Below are 6,588 nucleotides of genomic sequence, written 5' to 3'. Positions count from 1 at the left end.
AGGGAAGGGCCTGAAAGGGACTCCTCCCACACAGGGAGGGGGTGATTGCGAGGGCACCCCTCACAGATCAGGAGGAGGAGGAGGGACTAGCTCACATATGCAGAGGGTGTTTGTGGGTGTGCGTCCCCCAACATATGGTGAGCTTTAGCATTGCTAAGCTGAGCCATTTGAAAATCATGGATCAGGCCACCTCCAAAGGGATTGACTTTAAAAATAAAATTGTTTAGAATAAATACAATTTGGGATCCTTAATTGGCTGCTTATTTTGGAGCCTCCAAGCTAATTCATCCTCTTTGGGCAGGACCAATATGATGCCATCTTTAATTGCATGACCAGTAAATTAAAGAAGTATGGATTGGATGAATAGACTATAAGGTGGCTAGAAAGCTGGCTAGATTGTCAGGCCCAACGGGTAGTGATCAATGGCTCAATGTCTATAGTTGGCAGCTGGTATCAAGCGGAGTGCTCCTCGGGCCGGTTTTGTTCAACATCTTAATTAATTATCTGGGTGATGGGATGGATTGCACCCTCAGCAAGTTTGAAGATGACACTAAGCTGGGGGGAGAGGTAGATACGCTTGAGGGTAGGGATAGAGTCCAGAGTGACCTAGACAAATCGGAGGATTGGGCCAAAAGAAATCTGATGAGGTTCAACAAGGACAGGTGCAGAATCCTGCACTTAGGACTGAAGAATCCCATGCACTTCTACAGGCTGGGGAAAAGGACCTGGGGATTACAGTAGATGAAAAACTGGATATGAGTCAACAGTGTGCCCTTGTTGTCAGGAAGGCAAGCAGCATATTGGGCTGCATTAGTAGGAGCATTGCCAGCAGTTCGAGGGAAGTGATTATTCCCCTCTGTTAGGGACTGGTGAGGCCACATCTGGAGTATTGCGTCCAGTTTTGGGCCTGCCACTACAGAATGGATGTGGATAAACTGGAGAGAATCCAGCGGAGGGCAATGAAAATGATTAGGGAACCGGGGCACATGACTTATGAGGAAAGAAAAGGAGTACTTGTGGCACCTTAGAGACTAACCAATTTATTTGAGCATAAGCTTTCGTGAGCTACAGCTCACTTCATCGGATGCATACTGTGGAAAGTGTAGAAGAAAGTGTATGATAATCAGGGTGGGCCATTTCCAGCACAAATCCAGGGTTTAACAAGAACGTCGGGGGGGGGGGGGGAGGAAAAAACAAGGGGAAATAGTCTTCAAATCCAGACTCCAGCGAGAGACTGTTGAATTGGAATTCATTTGCAAATTGGATACAATTAACTTAGGCTTGAATAGAGACTGGGAGTGGCTAAGTCATTATGCAAGGTAACCTATTTCCCCTTGTTTTTTCCTACCCCCCCCCCCCAGACGTTCTTGTTAAACCCTGGATTTGTGCTGGAAATGGCCCACCTTGATTATCATACACATTGTAAGGAGAGTGGTCACTTTAGATAAGCTATTACCAGCAGGAGAGTGGGTTTGTGGGGGGGGGGGGGAGAAAACCTGGATTTGTGCTGGAAATGGCCCAACTTGATTATCATACACATTGTAAGGAGAGTGATCACTTTAGATAAGCTATTACCAGCAGGAGAGTGGGGTGGGGGGAGGTATTTTTTCATGCTTTGTGTGTATAAAAATATCTTCTACACTTTCCACAGTATGAATCCGATGAAGTGAGCTGTAGCTCACGAAAACTTATGCTCAAATAAATTGGTTAGTCTCTAAGGTGCCACAAGTACTCCTTTTCTTTTTGCGAATACAGACTAACACGGCTGTTACTCTGAAACCTGACTTATGAGAAGAGGCTGAGGGAACTGGGCTTATTTAGTCTGCAGAAAAGAAGAGTGAGGGGGGATTTAAGAGCAGCCTTCTACTACCTAAAGGTGGGTTCCAAAGAGGATGGAGCTAGGCTGTCCTCAGTGGCAGCAAATAACAGAACGGAGCAATGGTCTCAAGTTGCAGTGGGGGAGGTCTAGGTTGGATATGAGGAAAAACTATTTCACTAAGAGGGTGGTGAAGCACTGGAATGGATTACCTAGAGAAGTGTTGGAATTTCCATCCTTAGAGGTTTTTAAGGCCCCACTTGACAAAGCCCTGGCTGGGATGATTTAGTTGGGGTTGGTCCTGCTTTGAGCAGGGGTTTGGACTAGATGACCTCCTGAGGTGTCTTCCAAATCTAATATTCTATGATTCATGCTATTTTTTTCCCACATGGGTCACCTGCTTCATTCCTTGCATATTGACTTGATTTGTTTCAAACATTTTCAGAAATAACACGAAATCAGGGAGGAAAAATATTAACTTCTGTATACATTCTTTATAACTAGGAATCAGCACATTAGACCAATATCAAAACAGAAAATCTGTACCTGCATTTGGAAGAATCTTTAATTGCTTGCTAGTTTACAGTGAGAGTGATAGGGCCATTAATTCTTTAGCAATTCTCTACTGCTATGCACATTTTCATCAAGTTAAAATCCTATTAATACTGTTATAGTAATACTTTTTATATACTAATGAAATAAATACATTTTATCAAGCTGCCATTCTTTTACCGTATGTCATTTTAAAGATAGCAGACAACCACAACTTTATAAGATAAACAGAGACAGCATTTAAAAACCTTTTATATAATTTAAACCAAAAAGAGGAACTAGTAATAACTAATTGCATATGTATACTCAGTACTAAGATTACCCCCCAAATCAAAGCTTGTTGCTGTGAAGTTAAAGGTAGTATACTAGAAGTGTTACGCAAATGGTTTTATGATACCTTCATGAATCCCAATGCATTATTACGAGAGTTTATGGAAAAGGTTTATATCATATTGTGTTTACAGAAACAGTATTTTCTGAAGTGAAGTGAGCCGTAGCTCACGAAAGCTTATGCTCAAATAAATTTGTTAGTCTCTAAGGTGCCACAAGTACTCCTTTTCTTTTTGCGGATACAGACTAACACGGCTGCTATTCTGAAACCAGTATTTTAAAGGTTTTCCTGTAAAAGATGGTATCAAGATAGCTCTTGTGATTATGAGCAAATATAAACTTATGCTAAAGAAAGTCTTTCTGGGTTCTATGTTACATGTTTAACATATGCACCAGCTTCAGATCCGTTTGACTGCTGATTTTCTAATGATGATATTGGTGTGCTGTTAAGAGAAATATGCAGTTCAAGCTTTTGCTAATCATGATAAGCATGCACCGCAAATCTATTTGAATGCTAACTTTCTAATTATGATATTGATGCAATGTTGACATGCTGTGCATGAAAATCCAGCATGCAGTGCATGGTTAAATAATATAACATGTACTGGATATGTTTGCGAAATTCCTAAAAATTATATTTATGTACTTTGAAGAAAAATATGTAATCCATTGTTTGCTAAATATTAGGGCTGTGAAGCGATTTAAAAAATTAATCACAATTAATCATGCTGTTCATATTTTTGGATGTTTTCTACATATTCAAATATATTGATTTCAATTACAACATAGAATACAAACTGTACAGTCCTCACTTTGTATTTATTTTTATTACAGATATTTGCACAGTAAAAAACAAAAGAAATAGTATTTTTCATTTCACCTAATACAAATACTGTAGTGCAATCTCTTTATCATGAAAGTTAAACTTACAAATGTAGGATTATGTACAAAAAAAACCTGCATTCAAAAACAAAACAATGTAAAACTTTAGAGCCTACAAGTCCACTCAGTCCTACTTCTTGTTCAGCCAATCGCTCAGACAAACAAGTTTGTTTACATTTGCAGGACATAATGCTGCACGCTTCTTGTTTACAATGTCACCTGAAAGTGAGAACAGGAGTTTGTATGGCATTGTTGTAGCCGGCGTCACAAGATATTTGTGCTAGATGCGCTAAAGATTCACATGTCCCTTCATGCTTCAACCACCGTTCCAGAGGACATGCATCCATGCTGATGATGGATTCTGCTTGATAACGATCCAAAGCAGTGCAGACTGACGCATGTTCATTTTCATCACCTGAGTCAGATGCCACCAACAGAAGGTTGATTTTCTTTTTTAGCGGTTCGGGTTCTGTAGTTTCTGCATCAGAGTGTTACTCTTTTAAGACTTCTGAAAGCATGCGCTATACCTCGTCCCTCTCAGATTTTGGAAGGAACTTCAGAATCTTAAACCTTGGGTTGAGTGTTGAAACTATCTTTAGAAATCTGATTTTGGAACCTTCTTTGTGTATTGTCAAATCTGCAGAGAAAGTGTTCTTAAATCTTCTTAAATCAAACATATGCTGAGTCGTCGTCCGAGACTACCATAACGCAAAATATATGGCAGAATGCTGGTAAAACCATGGAGCGGGAGACATACAATTCTCCTCCAAGGAATTCAATCACAAATTTAATTAACACATTTATTTTTAACAAGCGTCATCAGCATGGAAGCATGTCCTTTGGAATACTGGTCAAACCATGAAGAGGCATATGAATGTTTAGCATATCTGGCACGTAAATACCTTGCAATGCCAGCTACAAAAGTGCCATGCAAATGCCTTTTCTCACTTTCAGGTGACGTAAATAAGAAGTGGGCAGCATTATCTCCTATAAATGTAAACAAACTTGTTTCTCTTAGTGATTGGCTGAACAAGAAGTAGGACAGAGTGGACATGTAGGCTCTAAAGTTTTATGTTGTTTTGGTTTTGAGTGCAGTTATGTAACAAAAAAAATCCACATTTGTAAGAAGCACTTTCACAATAAAGAGATTACATTACAGTACTTGTATGAGGTGAACTGAAAAATACTATTTCTTTTGTTTGTCATTTTGTCACAGTGCAAGTATTTGTAATCAAAAGTAATATAATGTGAGCACTGTACACTTTGTATTCTGTGTTGTAAATGAAATCAATATATTTGAAAATGTAGAAAAACATCCAAAAATATTTAATAAATTTTAATTGGTATTCTATCGTTTAACAGTGCGATTAAAACGGCAATTAATTATGATTAATTTTTTTAATCACGAATTATTAAATTTTTAGAGTGAATCGTGTGAGTTGCCTGCGATTAATTGACAGCCCTACTAAATATAACATATATACATTGCAAATTGTTTGATTTAAATTTCTAATGATATTTACATTCTGTTAGGAAAAATATCAAGTGTGTCATTAAAATAAGAATACATTGAAAATTCCAAATTTAGTTGAATTGTATGCCTTGCACGGGAGGGCGGCCCCACAGACCCTGGGGGCTAGGCCATACAGACCTGCGCTGAAGGGCGGTCCGATGGTCTCTGGGCCAGAGTGCCCTGACTCTAGGGATGCCCACTGATGCTGGCCATTTTCCCAGACGTCTCTGAGCTACAGGGCCCTCCTCACAGAATTAGGCCAGTAGGCCGTGCTGCCTGGAATCTAAGAGCAGCTCCCGCCCCGACTCGGACCATTAGGTTGCACCGCCCTGAGAAGAGGCAGTCATTTGAACTTGACTGCAGGGACATAGTACCACTAAAGGGGTGATGGGGTATACCTGCTCTGTGACAGCTACCCATATGCTGTGGGACATGTGAGAGGACTTCTTGAACTGTTTCAGCTAGTCCACGTCCAAACTGGCACTAAAACAATTCAGATTGAAATGGTTCAGACTGATGAGGTTCCTAGACCTACTACCAAAACAGTTTTTAGAATGTGTGGACAAGCTTTCTGTGTGAACATAGCATTTCAACTGTTTACCACCACATGCTCTCTCAGTGTAACCCATGTCAAGAGGAATGTGATGTATTGCTGGTCTTTCAGGGTCAGAAAGTGATGGGATTTTAATATCATTCCCATTGTTGCAGTATTTGATGGCTCGTCTATAGGAATACGTAGGCCTGATCTATACCTAAAACTCAGGTTGACCTAGTACGTTGCTTAGGAGGACTATGAAAAATTTCACGCCTTGTGCAATGTAGTTAGGGTGACCTAACTTCCACTGTAGATGCAGCTAGTTTGATGGAAGAATTCCTCCATCAACCTAGCTACCATCTCTCAGAGGAGTGGATTACCTACATTGATGGGAAAACCCCTGCCATTGATGTAGGAAGTGCCTACTCTATGGGCACTGTAGCTCTGTGGTGTAGACATAGTTCGTGGCAGGCTGGGGTATAAATCTGCATTGCGCTACTAGCCTGCCACACGGTAAGCGTTCGTGTGGTCCCAGCTGTTGTGTACTAAAAGTTCTGTAGCGCTCTGATCAACCCCGCTTTGAAACATTTGCCGTGCCCAGTGTGAGGCACGTGGCTGTGTTTTGACACTAGCTTTTTCAGAACTATCATTTGTTTGCAAACCCAAAGGCCCTCCCAGCTACGGTATAAGTTTTAAACAGTTGCAATACCTAGTTTGTACCTAACTATGTTGTAAGAGGCTCCTCCCGGCCTCCTTTTCTTTGTGGACATAAAGGGACATGTTAGGAACCCATATTTTAACCTCCATTCCTGGCTGAAACAAGGTCATGCCATTTCCCCCTCCCACTGTTCCTACAGGCAAGAAAAAAAATATTGTGTAAACCTGTTTGGACCACTTACTGTGGCTCCAAGGAAGCAGCTGCCAGGTCCCTGTGGCCTCTAGGCACATGGGTGGCCAGGC

This window comes from Lepidochelys olivacea (assembly GCF_965140295.1).
Source record: "Lepidochelys olivacea isolate rLepOli2 genome assembly, chromosome: 3".
Lineage (NCBI taxonomy): Eukaryota > Metazoa > Chordata > Testudines > Cheloniidae > Lepidochelys > Lepidochelys olivacea.
This window is presented reverse-complemented; position numbering follows the sequence as displayed.